The sequence below is a fragment of the Artemia sp. Qi Xiang Cuo genome, chromosome 16 (assembly GCF_049724085.1).
Source record: "Artemia sp. Qi Xiang Cuo chromosome 16, ASM4972408v1, whole genome shotgun sequence".
Classification (NCBI taxonomy): domain Eukaryota; kingdom Metazoa; phylum Arthropoda; class Branchiopoda; order Anostraca; family Artemiidae; genus Artemia; species Artemia sp. Qi Xiang Cuo.
In genome coordinates, this window is record NC_142809.1 from 9,379,907 (window position 1) to 9,399,652 (window position 19,746).

Genomic DNA, 19,746 nt, shown 5'->3' on the forward strand with positions numbered 1-19,746 from the left:
TTTATGAGAATATTGGTGCAGTGGGGAGTTTAGGTTCACCCACCACACTTGCTCAAGTCACTGGACTTGAAAAGAATCGGGCGGCAGAGTATCTACAGAATGAATCAAGTTACACTCTACATCGTAATTGTAGAGTCCGTGGTAATCACTATCGAAAAACTAAAGCCTTTTTCCCATTACAAATACTACAAGCAGATCTTTTGACTCTGGACGAGATTCAACGGCCTCACAATCACCCATACAAGTACAGTCTACTTACAATCAGTGTTTTAGTCACTATGCATATGCCGTTCTACCGCGGTCAAAGAGCGGCGATGAAGTTGCAAAAGCTCTTGAAATCATCCTTGAACAGGATTGCTATGAGAAGATTCAAACGGATCGGGGTAGTGAATTTGCTAATCCCCATGTAAAGAAGGTCCTACTGAAATATAATACAACCCTCTATCATTGTCATAGTCCAATAAAGGCAGCATTGGCCGAACGGCTGATAAGAACTATTCGACTTTTAATTTTTAGATTTCGCACTTTAAAAAATACTGCTGCTTCTATTCATGATTTTGATAAAATCATGTTGATTTATAATCAACGTCCACATCAATCCCTGTCCAACTCAACCCTAACAGAAGTTCATTATGATGTCAATACATTTGACACTTTTCTTAAACAATATTCCAATGGTGGTGGTAATGAGAAGAAAAAGAAGAAATTAAATGTTGGTGATACTATTCGAATCAATTGAACTACTAATGTTTGTGAAAGGGTAATTACTTATGGTCCACTGAACTTTTTAAAGTCTCCAAACTCTTGGACACTACACCCATAACGTATCGTCTACGTGACATGAAAGGTGATGAGATTCTTGGCAGCTTTTATGATTATGAATTACAAAAAGTTAAAAACACTGGAATCTATCAGATTGAAAAGATATTAAAGACTCGTACTCACAGGGGCATGAAACAGTTGCTTATTCGTTGGCTAGGATACAACTCTGATTTTGATTCTTGGATCAGTGCTGAAGATATTGACAATGCCCAATGATTTTTATGTAACGTTTATGTCCAACGTCTCCGACCCTCTCTACAATGATTTGAATAAAACAAGTGATTTTTGGACGAAACTCTCCCCCGCCATAAAATTCGATGATGGAAAGTATGAAGTTGCTCTTGTCGACTGCATTCTCAAAAATACCTAGGATATCCTGAGAAAGGATCGTGTGTATGAGATGAAAATTATACCATTCGATTGGTCACTCTTTGTCGAGTATGAATGGGTTGAAGCACTTAAATCTAGTGAATATCCAGATGTTACATTGAGATATAAAGAATATGGTACTATGATGGATTTGTGTCGTGCAATCAATAGAAAAATCTCATATCGTGGGAATGGTACATTCCATTTTAATTATTCTATTGAACACGATAGGATTTACATTACCTCCCCTGTTAACACTGAAATGATTCATCCCAATGATAATCTGAGAGATGATCTTGGCTTAAACAGAATATGATCAATGGAAAAAACGGAGGCATTGTCAGTGGGATGGATCAAGTTAGTTTTGCTGATTATCCACCTGGTCTCACCTCGGACTCTTGTATATTTCTTTATGCATCCTTTGTGGAAACATCGAGAGTTGGTAATTCAAATGTCCCAGTCCTACGTGTTCTTTAACTAAAAACAACCCATGAACATGTTCATCGCTATAATATAAAGCATATTCAGTATGTTCCTGTAAACACTTCGTATTTGGAACTCTGTCAGTTAACACTAAGAAGTGAATTAGGTGAACCTTTAGCAATAACAAAAGGTTTGGCCGTGATTACCTGTGATTTTCGACCCATTCGGTAACAACAACAACAAAATGGCAAATAGAAAAAATATATTTGTATGTCCTGATATTGATTTCTATGTTACTGCTCTCCAACCACGACAATTGGGTCATAAAATGGACTATTATAAAGGCTGTTCATCAATGTCGGGGTACGATCTTGGCAGTTGGTTTGCTAAGCTGTTTCGCTCTGCAATACCGCTGGCTAAAAAATATATTGCACCGGTTGCCGCAGATTTTGCATCCTCTACGCTACACGATTGGGGGGATGGTAAAGATTTTAAAGAAAGTGTTTCACAAAATCTCAGGTCCAGCGCACGATCCCTTGGTGAACGATTGAAATCACGACAAAGTGGAAAAGGTTTTAAAAGGAGGAGCAACATCTCATCACTCATCAGTCTCTGCTGAGGTCAGAAGCGAAAGACATCATCACTCTTGTCAAAGAAAAGTAAGAATACGAAAAAGAAACCCAGAAAAAATTTTTTTAGATCGAAAAGGGATTTCTTTTCCTAGATGGCATATCTATCCCACAAGGAGTCTCATCCCACTGTCACCACATCTCTAAATCTTTTCAATGCAGAAAGTGTGGATGTCAGTGTCAAACACGGGTACTATGAACAATTCTATCCACAGCAACCCCTCTCTGAAAACATACATTTTCAAATTTATTCCAATGAAGACTACTTATAGATTTATCATCCACATTTATTGATTTAAAAGTTGTGGTGAGGAAAAAGTCTGACAATTTTCCTCCCTCTAACGTCGATGGACTATCCTATGAAAATGGTATACTACACAATTTATTTAAACAAATATGTGTCTACAAAAATGGAACATTGGTGAGCACCAGCAATAATCTATCAAACTATGCTAGTTACATACAATTTATGTTCATGACTCCAATGGCCTATAAGAAATTGAAAGGTCTGCCAATGGGCTATGACTATAGAACAAATGTTGATACTGACGGTGAACTCACTTAGGCAGTGAGCAAGGAGTATCATTTAGTTGGTAGACTCAATCATGAAATATTCAATATATCCCAATGGATGTCCCCTAATGTTAAAATTGATATAAAGTTACAACTTGCACCGTCCAATTTCATATTGAGAAAAACACTTGATGCAGTACCCGATGCTAATGTCAATCTCACTTCGGCAATACTTCATGTGCGAAAACAACAGGTTATGAGTTCTGTTGCTTTGGTAGTTGAAAAACTAAGAGCCTCTGGGAATAACATCAAGCTGCTCGTTCCTCACCCAATCGCCAATCAACGTCATATTGCCACTGGATCAAGTGCCTACACCGATTCTTCATTTATCAATGGTGAAATTCCTTCGAAACTTGCCTTGGCTTTTGTAAAAAGTGCCAGTGCCATAGGATCATGGACAAGTTCACCACATGAATTTGAACTGTTTGGACTTTCCTCTCTTGTATGCAAAGTAAATGGAATTCCTCTCTACAATTTATCCTTTGATAAATCCTATAGGACCCTATACGAATTGACAATGCAATCCCTAGATCAAGATTCTCAACTATATGAAAATAGTATAACCGATTCAATGTTCGCAAAAAGTCATGGTATCATTGTTTTGGACTTGTCTGGTACTCAGGATATCAGTATTGTCCGAACGGGTACTGTACGTTTAGGGTGTACCTTTGCCAAACCATTGACAGATATTGTAGCATTAATCTCACTCAATCAATTTGAAACCTATTGGGAAATTACCCCTGACGGTAGTGTTCTATTTGATTTGGGACCATGAACACCAATCAAATAATCGATGTATTTAACATGGATCCTTTTATCTCCAAATACAAATCCTATTGTATGTCCTCAGATTTCCTTGATTATATTCATACTGTTAACAAAACCATTATCATTGTTAATAGTAGTCCATCGACTGTGCAGACGGGTCATTGGCGATGCATCTTTCAAACAGCGAAGAATATTGAATTTTTGATCCTCTTGGCCTACCATATGCATTCTACACACCACACATCAAAAACTACCTTGAAGGAAGTGGGAAAACAATTATTCCAAATCGGATGCGAGTACAATATTTATCAACCAAAAGCTGTGGTTTTCATGCATTACTTTGTTTCATTTTTCGATGTTGCGACTATACTTTCAGTGAATTTCTACTAGAAAGGCATTCAAACGTGGACTGTGTACCTAAATGTTGAGAAATTTACTGAAAGTATAGTCGCAACATCGAAAAATGAAAAAAAGTAATGCATGAAAACCACAGCTTTTGGTTGATAAATATTGTACTCGCATCCGATTTTGAATAATTGTTTATTAATAAATAAATCTTAAATATTAATAAACAATAGATATTAATAAATAAATCTTAAAACGAGTGAAACTTAAATTGAATATGAAAATCAAGCTTGAAACGAACAAAAGTTACTACAAACAAGAGTTTGGGTATCACCTCCTCCTCTCACTTTAAAAGTCTGAAACCTACTGCGTCATTGGCGCTTTACTGAAAACTATATGCGTCATGACCAGTCTTGGAAAGTGAAAATACCATCAAATTGAATATTTGATGTATAATGATATTACTTTTTGAAAGATCCATCAGTTAAAGTATTTCTTTCACAGTAATTGTATTTTCATTTTCAATGCTGTTAAGAACTGGACAAGAAAATATTTGTAATATAATTCGTTTTCAGTTAAGCGTCAATAACGCAGTAGGCTTTTGGTTTTTATTAATTAAAAAAAACTTTTTCGACAAAATAAGTTTTTCAAAGAAAAGTAAAGGACTCCACTAAATAAAAAATGAGCAATAATAAAATCAAATAATCTACCAAGCGTGAAACTACCACAAATCAGCATCGATAAATAAATGAAACCCAAAACAAACGAACAGAAATTATAATAAATAACCGAGTCAAACTCAAAACGAGCAGAAATTAACATAAGTTAGGCTCAAGTATTTGCACGGAGGGGGGGGGAGCAATATTTACACATAAATTACTATTTTCCACTACCCTTAGAAATTTTCAATTAAACTAAAAAATAACACGACTCAAAGAAGATTTTTAAATTTTGAAAACCATAAATTCCGCGAGGGGGGTATTTTCCAGGTGATGGGGTTTCTGTGGGTGGAGGAGGGGAAATCCGCGGGGGAGGGGGTAAATGCTTAGACGCGTAGAAACTGACAGGGTGAAGGGAACCCCCATTAACAGACATAAAAAAGAGAAATAAATCTGGATATAAGAGTTTATGACTTTCGATTTTCTTTGTTTTTATGACAACAAACAGAGCATTTTTATAAATCATCTTAACAGTAATTTATATAAAGACCTAAAAAAGCGAACAATTCCAACAAGGTTGAACATGTAAAGATTCTAACTTGTGTTTTCCCCAATGTAAGTACGGTGGTTAAGTTATACGAGGTTTCAGTTACTCGAGAGTTCAGTTGCACGATAGTTCATTTGCATGATGGTTCAGCTACACGGTGGTTCACTTGCACGATGGTTCAGTTTTACAGTTGTTCAGTTGCACGTTGGTTCAGTTACATGGTGGTTCAGTTACACGGGGGTTTAATTAAATGGGATTGAGTTGCACGGGGGTTGAGTTGCACGAGGGTTCAGTTAAAAGGGGTTCAGTTGCATGAGGGTTCAGTAGCACGGGGGTTCAGTTGTACGGGGGTTCAGTTGTACGGGGGCTCAGTTGCACGGTGGTTCAATTGCACGGTGGTTCAGTTTTACGGTGGTTCAGTTGCATGGTGGTTCAGTGGCACGGTGGTTCAGTTGCAGGGGTTCAGTTGCTTGGGATTCAGTTACATGGTGGTTCAATTACAATGGAACCTAATTTTACTTTTTTTGGCTAAATGGCTTTCTCGAAATTTTGATCTGACGTAACCTACGAAATAACTTACGTAACAAACTTCTATAGTCGTGTATATTTATTACGTAAATGAGGGGCTTTCCCCCTAGTCAATACCCCGCTCTTTACGCTAAAGTTCGAATTTAGTTCCAATTTTTAAAGAATGACCCTTGAATCACAAAGGCCGTTTAATTAGAATAGATAGCTTTTTTGAAAGCACTAAATAAACTTTAGCGTAAACAGCGAGGTATTGGCTAGGGGGAGAACCCCTCATATACGTAATAATTTCTGTTTGTTTTAAGTTTTAATGTTGCTCCTTACTTTCAGTTGAAAAACTTGTTTTGTAAAAAATTTCTGATCGTTTTTTAAATAATACTGGGAAATCTGGCACCCCCACTCATGGAAATGTCCGTTCCCCCCATATCCTTCATGGAATGATCCTCCCACGAAGCCCCCTCCTCTGACCGCCCTTTCCACTAGAAAAAATCCCTTCTGAAAACGTCTGCATATTTCCAAATAACAAATAATATATGTAAACAATGGGCAAAGTTCATAACTTGCAGCCCTTCCCCCGGGGACTGTGGGGGATTAAGTTATCCTAAAAGACATATTTATTAGGTTTCGACTATGCTAAACATAATGGCTATCTCAAAATTTTGATCAGGAGACTTTATGAAAAAATGAGCGTGGGAGGGGGCCTAGTTGCCTTCCAATTTTCGGTCACTTAAAAAGGGTACTAGAACTTTTAATTTCCGCTCAAATGAGCCCTCTCGCGATATTTTATGACCACTGAATCGATACGATCACCCCTGGGATAGAAAAAAAAAACACGCATCCGTGATCTTTCTTCTGGCAAAAAATACAAAATTCCACATTTTTGCAGATAGGAGCTTGAAATCTCTACAGTAGGGTTCTCTGATACGCTAAATATGTTGGTTTGATTTTTATTAAGTTTCTGTCACTTTTAGGGGGATTTTCCTCCTTTTTCCGAAAATAAAGCAATTTTTTCAGGCTCGTAACTTTTGATGGGTAATACTAAACTTGATGCAACTTAAATATTTGTAATCAGCGTAATAACCCAATTCTTTTGATGTATCTACTGGTATCAAAATTCCGTTTTGTAGAGTTTTGGTCGCTATCATGGGCGCCCATACGCTTAATTCCAGGGGGGCAAACCTCGTCTATTTGGCACTTTTAATGCAGTACTATAGAATTCTCAGAACAAAAACATAAAAATAAGGCAGCATCATTCAGCCATCATTCCCCCCCCCTTTATGGGCGCCCATGGTTACTATTGAGCCGGGTCGCTCCTTACTTATAGTTCGTTACCACGAACTGTTTGATATATTTGTATAATACTCAAAGTGACGAGACGCCACTTAAAGCCAAATATTTAATGGAGGATCGTACATATATGAGCGGTTAATTTGATCAAAGCTCAACTAAACAACAACAACAACCATGGCTCTGACGGTTTGAGGAATTCCCAAATTGCTCACTATGAAATATGTGTCATGTTTAGAGAAACATTTTGCTACTGGTATATGATTATACAGTGATTCAGTCTACACAAAATCAACGGCTATTATAAACCATTTATCCAGCAATACTAAGGTTATACAGTATTGCACACTTACACATCAGCTATTTAGGGAGGGGCCAGAGTGGGGAAAGGAATACGTATAGCCTAAAAGAGTACATTTTTGTCCTCAAATTTTTACAATCTAATGTGAGGCTCCTCAGATAAATATGGAGGTAAATTCGATCCTTGAACTCCTGTTATTCGGAGCTATAGACAAATATATTAAAGTGATTAGTGCTATGTACGAGAATTAAATAAAAAAAAACAAGTTTTTTTAACTGAAAGTAAGGAGCGACATAAAAACTTAAAACGAACAGAAATTATTCCGTATATGAAAGGGGCTGTCCCCTCCTCAACGCCTCGCTCTTTACGCAAAAGTTTTTTATTGTTTTAAAAAATAGAGTTGTGATAAAGTAAAAATTTAGCGTAAAGAGCAAGGCGTTGATGAGGGGACAGCCCCTTTCATATACGGAATGATTTCTGTTCGTTTTTAAGTTTTAATGATGTATCTATTTGTATCAAAATACCGTTTTCTAGAGTTTCGGTTACCATTGAGCCGGGTCCCAATAACCAATACTATGTTAACATTGGGTAAAGTTCATAACTTTCAGCTCACCTCCTGGGGGCTTCAAGGGATTAAGTCATCCTAAAAGACATAGTTATAATATTTTCGACCATGTTGAACAAAATGGCTATCTCAAAATTTTGATCAGGTGACTTTGAGAAAAAAAATTGCGTGGGAGGGGGCCTAGTTGCCCTCCATTTTTTTTGGTCACTTAAAAAGGGCACTAGAACTTTTAATTTAAGTTCCAATGAGCCCTCCCACGATATTCTAGGATGACTGGGTCGATAAGATCACCCCTGGGGAAAAGAAAAAAAAACAAATAAACACGCATCCGTGATCTTTCTTCTGGCAAAAAATGGAAAATTCCACATTTTTGCAGATAGGAGCTTGAAACCTCTACAGTAGGGTTCTCTGATACGCTGAATCTGATGGTATGATTTTCATTTAGTATCTATAGCGTTTAGGGGGTATTTCCCCCTTTTTTCGAAAATCAGCCAAACTTTCTCAGGCGCGTAACTTTTGATAGGTAAGACTAAACTTGATGAAACTTATATATTTGATATCAGTATTAAAATCTGATTCTTTTGATGTATCTATTGGTATCAAAGTTCCGTATTTTAGAGTTTCGGTTACCATTGAGCCGGGTCGCTCCTTACTCACAGTTCGTTACCACGAACTGTTTGATAACACCACTGCGGTTAAGGTAGGAAATGAGGTTAGCAGTTGGTTTTGTATTAAATCAGGAGTTAAGCAGGGTTGTGTTCTATCCCCCTTTATATGGATTATTTTGATGGAGTTTGTTTTAAGGAGCACAGGAAAGGCAATGGGAGACCACGGAATCAAATGGGGAGGAAAAAGTCTGCTGGACTTGGATTATGCTGATAATTTAAGCGTCCTAGATGAAAGTGTGAGCAAAATGAATGAAGTTTTAGAGGTTTTGCGAGTTCAGAGTGCTAGAATTGGTTTGAAAATTTGTGTTAAGAAGACTAAGTCACTATAGCTAGGAATAAGTGAAGATGAAAAGGTGACGTTGGGTAATGAAAAGATTGATCAGGTGGGCAGCCTCACTTACCTTGGTAGGATTATTAGTAAAGATGGTGGGAGCAGTGAAGATGTTAAAAGTAGAATAGTCAAGGCCCAGGGTGTTTTTTCACAGCTAAAAAAAGTTTGGAAGAATTGGAAGATAAGTCTGCAAACCAAGATTAGAATATTAGAAGCTACAGTGATGACAATGTTCAAATATGGCTCTGAAGCATGGACGCTCAGAAAAGCGGATGAAGATTTGCTAAATGTTTTCCAGAGAAATTGCTTAAGGATTGTTCTGGGTACCCGGCTGACTGACCGTATTTCAAACAGTAGGCTATATGAGAAATGTGGTTCAATGCCGCTTTCTAGGGCTATAATGGAAGAAAGGTTGAGGTGGCTAGGGCACGTTGTGCGGATGAAGGATGACAGATTGCCGAAGATTGTTCTTTTCGGCCAACCGTCTAGGGCTGAACGGAAAGCAGGTCGTCCTCGTCCGGGGTGTGAGGACGTCATAAAGAAAGATTAAAAGGAAATGGGAACTTCGTGGGCGGGTGTAAAAAGGAAGGATTTAAATAGATTGGGATGGAGGAGGAGCGTGCGGAGGAGGGTTGCTGCGGTGAGTTGTTAGTAGTAGTAGTAGTAGTATATTTAGACTAAACTTGTTATATGAGGGCTAAGAGAAGGGGGTTCGAAAAATTCCACTATGTTCTAAGAGGTGGTAGTTTTTAAGAGGATAGATTAGTTTTTATGTTTCAAAGCATTGCTATTAAAAAGTTAAACTGTAGCTTGAGGTTGAGGGTGAGGTTTGGCGTGAGGTTGCGTGAGGTTAAGAACATGAGGTTAAAAGTGGGACAGCCCCCTCATATTTAGGATTGCCCTAAGTTTGAGATTTAAAAATGTTTGACATTTTCCCAATAGTTTAGACCATCATTAAAACCCTGAAACGAACACAAATATATTACATATATACCCGTATATATATTACCCAATAATATATTATCCTATATAGCGTATATATATATATATATATATATATATATATATATATATATATATATATATATATATATATATATATATATATATATATATATATATATATATATATATATAATATATATATATATATATATATATATATATATATATATATATATATATATATATATTTATCAATTATATAATTATATATCATATTATTTCGAAAATATATTATCCAATTTTGTACGAGGGAGCTGTTACCCCTTCAGCCCCTTTTCTGCCATCTCAAGATTGACTTTTGCTCAATGGTTCATGGATGAATGCTACACCATAAGAGCAGTATAGTAAAAGGTTTTTCTTTCACGAAGTTTTGTGAACGAAAGGGTTTATTATTCGTTACAGGCTTTAAATAATAACATTATATAATAATAACATTTCACTTATATCTTTTGAAAAGTAATTTGTAAATAATTGACTCTGTTTGGCTCTAGCTTTTGACATAGCTCTATCTATGGCTATTATATAATTGGCTATGTTTCTTGCACTCTAAAATTTGTCTGGAATATCCTTGGTCAAACTGTAGAATAATTAGTGTGGAGTGGGGGGACCAGTGCAAGTCATACATAGGATAATTCCTGTTCGTTCTAAGTTTCAATGTCATTTTTATTGCAGTTTAAAAAACCCTTAATTTAATTTCATTCAGGGGTTACTGTACTAAAATATAGGTACTTGTGCACAATATGGTACACAACTCTATAGACTGTATCAAGGAACCAGACCCGAAACCCGTCAAACGACTATTTCATTAGCACCCAACGGGTGATTTGCTAGATAAATTGATGGCAAAGCGTGGTGTCTCAATATTCAAACGATTGTTTTTTGGGGAGTAGGAGGGGAAAACGTATCTAGATTAGGTTCCGTATTATGCTTTATCTCCCCCCCCCCCTCACCCCTAATGTGCAAATATATAGCCCAAATTTGTTTCTCAACTATTATATATTCATCTTATCTTATTTCATTTGTATTAACCAAACTTGACTTCTTTCGTTTGTACCATATAATGCACAAGTACCAAAATATATTTCACCCAGGAGAAAATGAAGGTATATGTTCCCTCTGAAATTAGCAATTTTGGGGCACGTCTGCAGCTGTAACTTGTCAAACAGTTCGTGGTAACGAACTGTAAGTAAGGAGCGACCCGGCTCAATGGTAACCGAAACTCTAAAAAACGGAATTTTGATACCAATAGATACATCAAAAGAATTAGATTTTAATTCTGATTTCAAAAATATAAGTTTCATTAAGTCTAATCTTACCCATCAAAAGTTACGCGCCTGAGAAAATTTGGCTGATTTTCAAAAAAAGGGGAAAAGACCGCCTAAAAGATCCCCTGAAAATCACAACATAATATTCAGCATATCAGAGAACCCTACTGTAGAGGTTTCAAGCTCCTATCTACAAAAATGTAGAATTTTGCATTTTTTGCCAGAAGAAAGATCACGAATGCGTGTTTATTTGTTTTTTTTTGTTTTTTGTTTTTTTTCCCAGGGGTGATCGTATCGCCCAGTGGTCCTAGAATATCGTGGGAGGGCTCATTGCAACGGAAATTAAAAGTTCTAGTGCCCTTTTTAAGTGACCAAAAAAAATGGAGGGCAACCAGGCCCCCTCCCACGCTCATTTTTTTCCAAAATCACCGGATCAAAATTTTGAGATAACCATTTTGTTCAGCATGGTCGAAAATATTATAAATCGTTCTTTTAGGATGACTTAACCCCTCGAAGCCCCCGGGGGGAGGGCTGAAAATTATGAATTTTACCCAATTTTAACATATAGTACTGGTTATTGGGATGTATACATACGTTTTCAGGGGGGATTTTTTCTGGTAGTGAGGGGTGGGGGTGGGTCGGAGGTTATATGGGAGGATCTTTTCATGAAGGAAGTTTTTCTGGGGGAAGGGACATTACTATGAAGGGGGTGCCAGATTTCCCAGCATTATTTAAAAAAAAGATCAGAAATTAATTATAAAAAAAACAAGTTTTCCAACTGAAAATAAGGAGTAACATCAAAACTAAAAATGAACAGAAAATATTACGTGTATGATTGGGTTAACCCCCTAGTCAATACCTCGCTCTTTAATCAAAAGATTTTTTTATACTTTCATAAGAGCTTTTTATTCTAAGTAACGGCCGTTGTGATTAAGGGTTATTTTTAAAAAATTGGAACAAAATTCGAACTTTAGCTTAAAGAGCGAGATATTGACTTGGGGGCGAGCCCCCTAATATACGTATTAAAATATATATGAACATAGAAGTTCGTTGCGTAAGTTAATTCGTAAGTTACGTATATTTATAACTAATATAAACGTCCGTAAATAAAATTAAACAAGTTTCGAGAAAGCCATTTAACCAAATAAAAGTAAAATTAATCTGCAAATTTTGTTTTAAATATTCGGCCTTTGTGATTAAGGGGTCATTTTTAAAGAGTTGGAACAAAATTCGAACTTTAGCTTAAAGAGCAAGGTATTGACTAGGGGGTGAACCCCCTAATATATGTATTAAAAATATATGAATATAGATGTTCGATACGTAAGTTAATTCGTAAGTTACGTGTATTTATTACTAATAAAAACGTTCGTAAATAAAATTAAACAAGTTTCGAGAAAGCCATTTAACCAAATAAAAGTAAAATTAATATACAAATTTTATTTTAACTATTCATGTACAGTGAGCCAAAATCAAAACCTGCAGTTCAAAAAAGTTCAAAAATTAAATAAAAAAACAAGTTTTTTTTACTGAAAGTAAGGAACGACGTTAAAACTTAAAACGAACAGAAATTATTCCGTATATGAAAGGGGCTGTCCCCTCCTCAACGCCTCGCTCTTTACGCCAAAGTTTAACTTTCTCATAAATCAATTTTTTTAAACAATAAAATTTTGTTAAAATATTGTTTTGCAAATTTTGTCTTAATTAACTTTAACGAAAATGACACCATCAGATTCAGCTTATCAAAGAACAATATTAAAGAAGTTTCAAACTCCTATCTGCAAAAATATGGAATTTTGAATTTTTAATTAACTTTAACGAAAATCACACCATCATATTCAGTTTGTCAGAGAACCCTATTAAAGAAGTTTCACGCTCCTATCTGCAAAAATTTGGAAATTTAGATTTTTTGCTCGAAAAAAGATCACGATGCGTGTTTTTTTTTTCAGGGGTAATCGTTTCGACCCAGTGGTCATAGAATGTTGTGAGAGGGCTCATTCAAACGGAAATTAAAAGTTCTAGTGCCCTTTTTAAGTGACCAAAATACTGGAGGGCAGCTAGACCCCCTCCCACGCTCCCAAAGTCACTTTTTTTCCCAAAGTCACTTGATCGAAATTTTGAGATAGCCATTTGGTTCAGCATAGTCGAAAAACGTAAAAACTATGTCTCTAAGGATAACTTATCCCCCCCACCGTCCCAAAGGGAAGGGCTGCAAGTTTCGAACTTTGCCCATTTTTTACATATAGTATAGGTTATTGCGAAGTATACAGACATTTTCCGGGGGGGATTTTTTCTGGTAGAGGAAGGGGGCTGGGGAGGGGTTTACATGGGAGGATCGTTCCATAGAGGAATTTTGCATGGGGAAGGGAATTTTTCATGAAGGGGGTACCGGATTTCCCAGCATTATTTTAAAACAATCAGAAATTAAATTAAAAAAAAAAAATGTTTCTGCAACTGAAAGTAATGAAGAACATGAAACACGTGTAGGCCTACTAAGATAAGCAATTACATATATTAGGGGGTTCAGCCTGTCGTCAATACTTCGCTCTTTAATCTAAAGTTTTTTTTAGTACTTTCAAAAGAGCTTTTTATTCTAATTAAACGGCCTTTGTGATTTTAGCGTAAAGAGACCAGGGGGGAAACCCCCTCATATCAAACAGTTCGTGGTAACGAACTGTAAGTAAGGAGCGACCCGGCTCAATGGTAACCGAAACTCTAAAAAACGAAATTTTGATACCAATAGATACATCAAAAGAATCAGATTTTAATTCTGATTTCAAATATATAAGTTTCATCAAGTTTAATCTTACTCATCAAAAGTTACGCGCCTGAAAAAATTTGGCTGATTTTCGAAAAAAGGGGGAAAGACCCCTAAAAGTTATAGAACCTTAATGAAAATCCCGCCATTATATTCAGCGTATCAGAGAACCCTACTGTAGAGGTTTCAAGCTCCTATCTACAAAAATGTGGAATTTTCCCTTTTTTGCCAGAAGAAAGATCACGGATGCGTGTTTATTTGTTTGTTTTTTTTTGTTTTTTTTCTTCTTTTTCCCAGGGGTAATCGTATTGACCCAGTGGTCCTAGAATGTCGTAGGAGGGCTCATTGGAACGGAAATTAAAAGTTCTAGTACCCTTTTTAAGTGACAAAAAAAAATGGACGGCAACTAGGCCCCCTGCCACGCTCATTTTTTTCCCAAAGTCACCTGATCAAAATTTTGAGATAGCCATTTTGTTCAACATAGTTGAAAATCTAATAAATATGTCTTTTATGATGACTTAATCCCCCACAGTTCCCATGGGAAGGGCAGCAAGTTATGAACTTTGCCCCTATGTTTACATGTAGTATTGGTTATTGGGAACTATACAGACATTTTCAGGAAGGATTTTTTTTCTGGTGGGGTGGGGGGGGCTGGAGAAGGGGGTTACTTGGGAGAATCTTTCCGTGGAGGATGTTTCCTTGGAGTAAGGGACATTTCTATGGAGGAGGCACTGGATTTCCCAGCATTATTTAAAAAAAGATCAGAAATTAAATTTAAAAAAATAAGTTTTTTCAACTGAAAGTAAGAAGCAAAACTCGAGCTTAAAACAAGCAGAACTTATTATATATATGGGGGGGGTCTCCCCCTATTCAATACCTCACTCTGTAAGCTACAGTTTTTTTTAGTGCTTTTTAAAGACCTATATATTCTAGTTAAACGGCCTTTGTTATCCAGAGGTTTGGGATTTAAACAAGATTTTTAATTTAGCGTCAAGAACGTAGTATTGACTAAGGGGAGAACCCTCTCATATACGTAAAAACACATACGTAATAAAAAAACATAAAAAAAAGAGATACGGCTCAATAGTAATCGAAACTTTAAAAAACGGAATTTTCATGTCAATAAATGTACCAAAAGAATGGGCTTATATTGCTGACTGATTCTAAATATATAAATTTTTATTAAATTTAGTATTACTCATCAAAGGCTCCCCTACAAGTGAAAGAATTTTAATGAAAATCACACCGTCAGATTCAGCGTATCAGAAAATCACATTACAATGGTTTCAAGCTCATATCTGCAAAAATGTGCAACTTTGTATTTTTTGCCAGAAGAGATCACGGATGCGGGTTTATTATTTTTTTTTAAGGGGTAATCGTACCGACCCCGTGGTCCTACAACATCAAGAGAGAGCTCATTCGAACGTAAATCATAAGTTATAGTGCCCTTTTCAGAGACCAAAAATGCTGGAGGGTAACTTGGCCCCCTCCCACGCCCCTTTTTTCCCAATTTCGTCTGATTCACAAGGGAACAATTTTTTTTTGTACTTTCATCAGAGATATTTATTATAATTAACGGCCTTTGTGATTAAGGAGTCATTCTTAAAGAATTAGAACACGATTTGAATTTAACGTAAAGAGCGAGGTATTGACTAGGGGGCGAACACCATAATATACGTAATAAAAATATACAAATATAGAAATTAATTACGTAAGTTAATTTTTAAATTACGTCAGAACCAAATTTAGAGAAAGCCATTTAGCAAAAGAAAAGTAAAATTAATATGCAAATTTTGTTTTATCCTTCAATGACGGTGAGCCAAAATAAAAACTGCATTAACTAAAAAACGATCAGAAATTAAATAAAAAAAACAAGTTTTTTAAACTAAAAGTAAGGAGTGACATTAAAACTTAAAACGAACAGAAATTATTCCGTATATGAAAGGGGATGTCCCCTCCTCAATGCCTCGCTCTTTACGCTAAAGTTTTTTATTGTTTAAAAAAATTAAGTTGTGGGAAAGTCAAACTTTAGCTTAAAGAGCGAGGCGTTGAGGAGGGGACATCCCCTTTCATATACGGAATAATTTCTGTTCGTTTTGAGTTTTAATGTCACTCCTTACTTTCAGTTTAAAAAACTTGTTTTTTTATTTAATATCTAAAGGACACGGTAGTTTTATCATTGGATTCAATTGTCTCATATCTATCATTCACCGAGCCAGAATTATGATATTACATAGACTTTGTCTTGGGGAAGGACCTAAATTTGCTTAGAAATAGAAAAATTGTCATTTTTTCAACAATTTTCAGACAATTTTTCAATGTATTTTAAATCTAAAAAACCATACACCATATAATTAAATACACCGTAACCATATACACTAAATTTTGAGAATGAAGTTAGACTTGAATCTCAGCTATGGAGTGATATTAAATTGTCGTCTTACGTTGAAACATTACAACACAGGTACGATGAAAAATAACGTACTCAAAATTGCCTAGAAAACATAAGCCATAGGTTTGAGACTCGGGAAAGAGTTTATGACGCTTGTAAAATATCGGGCTCATGTGGCCAAGGAAGGTCATCCTGAACACAAGGTCATATATAGCTACAGAAGGTTTCATCACATAGAAACAGAGAAGTTACTTGTCAAAAATGTTGTGACTTAAAAACTGTTTACTGACTTAATGTCTCCCAAAAAGTACCAATCAGGTTTTAAAAGAGCGGAGTTATTTGTCGCTCCAAAAATTTCATTTCATTGTCAGTTTAGATTTGTTGCTCAGTGTTAGTTAACTTGAAGCATTAGTGTACTGGTTTTTAGAAAGGCTGCTATTTTTCTATAGAAATAAATATCGGCTAAAATTTAGCTTATTGAATAAGCAACTTATATGGTGTATAATCAATCATATTACAGTCAATTAGAAATAACGACTATTGTGATTGGCTTTCTAAAAAACGGAATTAAATCACACTTTTAGCATGGAACAATAAGACAACAATCTCTCTTTTTTCCTTGGTTTCATCCACTGAGAATTCCACAACCAGAGGCTTATACCCAGGGTTACAATTGTCTGTAGGTGAAATCTTCCGTGGTCACAATTTTCTTTGGGGTAATTGTTGGATATAATCTCTTTGATCCCTATCTTCAATAGTTGTACCCTTCCACGGGTTCCATTCTTTAGAACTGTTGAAACCTTGCCACTTTTTGAAATAATAATTGATAGTGTAAAAATTTTTACAAAACGCGGAAAGGGCCAATGGTCAATTAGAATGTAAAATGTTCTACAACGTTAATCTATGAAGTAGTAAACTTCCAAACTTTTTAACTTTTTTTCCAAACTTTTCCAAACGTAGTAAACTTTTTTTTTAACTTTAAAACATTAATTACTGTCCTTTAAAAAACATATTTTTTAAGCACTGTTCCTCTGTGATGGACGCAGGGGGGGGGAGGGGGCTTGGTGGCTGGCCCCGTGATATCCTAAATGTCTTGAGTTCTTGAATTTCTTGATTCTTCTTATTCAAATTATGAACTAAAATTTATTCGTTTATTTTTTGCCCCCACCCTTTTCCCTAGTCTATTCTATAAATATTTCTTTTTCTGGTTTCTATTTCTTTTCTCTAGTCTATAACTATTCCGAAAATTTTATTAAGCTAAATTATTGGATTTTTTTTTTCTTCAAGGGCAGGCCTAGGGTTTCTCGTCTTATATCCTAAAAATTTCAAAAATTCGTGACATTCAGAAGGAAAAATCTGAAATTTGTTGGCAAAAAAAAACTTTTTTCATACTTTTGCCCCATTGGAAAGATTTCCCCCCTCTTGAAAAAAAACTTGAAAAATAAACTAGTTTTTTTTTATAAAACATAAAAAAAAAATCTAACCTAAAAACATGACTATGGATAACCGATATCTTTGATAAACTAGTTTATAGATATAGGCTTAATTTAGCATATGGTTAAATTTAATAATTACTCTCTTCTTTCTTTCTCCCCTGATATGGTAAAAAAAGATAGGCACGTTCTTGTGATTTTGTTTTAGATTTTGAGGGGTGTTTAAAAACTAGAAACAGGAGAAAAATATAGAAACTATAAGAAAATACTGAAAAAACTGTAAAAACCCTGGTACTTCGTGGGTATGGGCTTGGGGTGCCCTCCAACTCCTCCCCCCCCTTGAGCTCCGTTATTATTCTGGAACGCAAAGCACTTTTTTTTAGCAATTTATGCATTTTAATGATGGTAATGAAGATCAGAGTAACCATAGCTAGGGTCTCATACCGGTATTTACGCCTTCCCTCCTTTGAAGTTTCAAAAGCCGTGACCATTTGGATAGTCATGTAACTATTTGTAACTAACTTTGCACTTATAGCATTTTATGCAGGCTCACTCCTCTGCAGGCTTGCTATTCCTGTTCCTGTTTCCTGTTTCTGTCCTTGCTACTCGCTGGAACCACTGCTGATGGAGAGAAAATCAAACCTTGGAGATAATTTTCAAATTTGAATAAAATCAATAATTGCATAGATTGTCCTCTTTGAGACATGTTTTATTGTCCCAATTGTTGCTAGCAACTTTCTGTTAGATTGTGTAAACGGAATTTTTGACCAGTGATGCCAATTAACGAAAATTTAGGGGAAAGGATTGTTTTTGTTTAATGAAGATACAAAATAATATTTTTCAAAATTTAGGGGGGGCTCATTTTTTCCAAATGAAAATACAGAAAATGGCAAATTTAAGGGGGTAATCGTATTCCCCCCCTCTATTGTTAACTAACACAAATTTGTTTGTAACAACTTGCAAAAATCTTTAATGAAATTTCATTTAATTTCAAAAAAATCTTGAAATTTAAAAAGTTGGACGCTCAGATATAAACTGTGGCTTAAAACAGCACAATAACCAAAACAAATATAAAAATCTAATAAAAAAATAAATAAAAACAAAACAAAGAATAAAACTTTTTGGCGGTGGTAATAAGTACGCAACTTGAAATGCTCTTTCATGTCGTGTTTTTTTTACGCTTGTAAAAGAGTCGGAGGGGCGAGAAAACCAATGGATGAGACAGTTTTTATCAGTGCCCCGCCCTCGAACATTAATTTGGTATCTGCCCTTATATAGCATTAACCAAACTGTATCTAAACATACACTGTTTACCCTGAATTAGTACCTTTTTCTTTGATTCAGGCCAAATTCTAGGACATCAACTGAAATAGTTGTATGGGCTTGTATCCGACTGGAGCAAGGTCGTCCGTCTCAAGGTCAAGTTCATTCCGGATATATTGTAAAGATGAGGCATAAAAACCGGAAAATTTATGTTTGTAATTATACATCTGACATTGTGACGAATAGATTTCGGACTTAGAGGCCAACAAGCGGGTCGGTAGTCAAAAGAAAGTGAAAACGAATCGCCAGAGACTGTTTAGTGAAGAAAGTGAGAGTGAAGCCTCATCAGTGGATTTTCCTCTAATACGCTCTGTCGGGGAAAAAAAGCCACCATCAAGTAAATGACACACCGGAACTAGGATATAAATTTGGAGAATTAATTTTGTACTGCGAAGTGAAACAGGTGAACATTATATCTCATTTTTTTTCCTTTTTATTAAGAGCAATAAAATTACGTGAGGTACTGTTCAATTAGCTAGGCTACACGCGAGACAGCCACTCGAGAACAGCAAAGATCAAATAGGTATTACCTGGTAGTTCCAATGAGACGCTGAATAAACAAGGGGTTTCTCACTCCGGGAACTAGGCCTGTATTTAAACTTTAGTTTTTTGGGGTTTAGGGGAAAAAAGGTACCTAGGTTAGGTTACGTATTTGGTAAATTTTTCGTTATTCATATTATTGACTTACGAATAAAGTAAACATACCACTCGATGCCTTTTTTTATGCTCTTTCCAAATATAATAATCATTTTTGTCGGAAA

The 19,746-nt window shown here is 35.7% G+C and overlaps 2 protein-coding genes across 4 annotated transcripts in view; both read left to right on the top strand.

The window, feature by feature from the left end:
• The window catches only part of LOC148942546 (MTRF1L release factor glutamine methyltransferase-like), a 203,306-nt gene that overhangs the window by 129,314 nt on the left and 54,246 nt on the right, over window positions 1-19,746 (top strand). The gene's annotated exons all lie outside the window — the stretch shown is intronic.
• The window catches only part of LOC148942547 (trypsin-1-like), a 413,175-nt gene continuing 412,707 nt past the window's right edge, over window positions 19,279-19,746 (top strand). The window contains exon 1 of the mRNA XM_089102746.1: window positions 19,279-19,388. The gene's annotated coding sequence lies outside the window, so the exon portion shown is untranslated. The remainder of the gene's footprint in view (window positions 19,389-19,746) is intronic.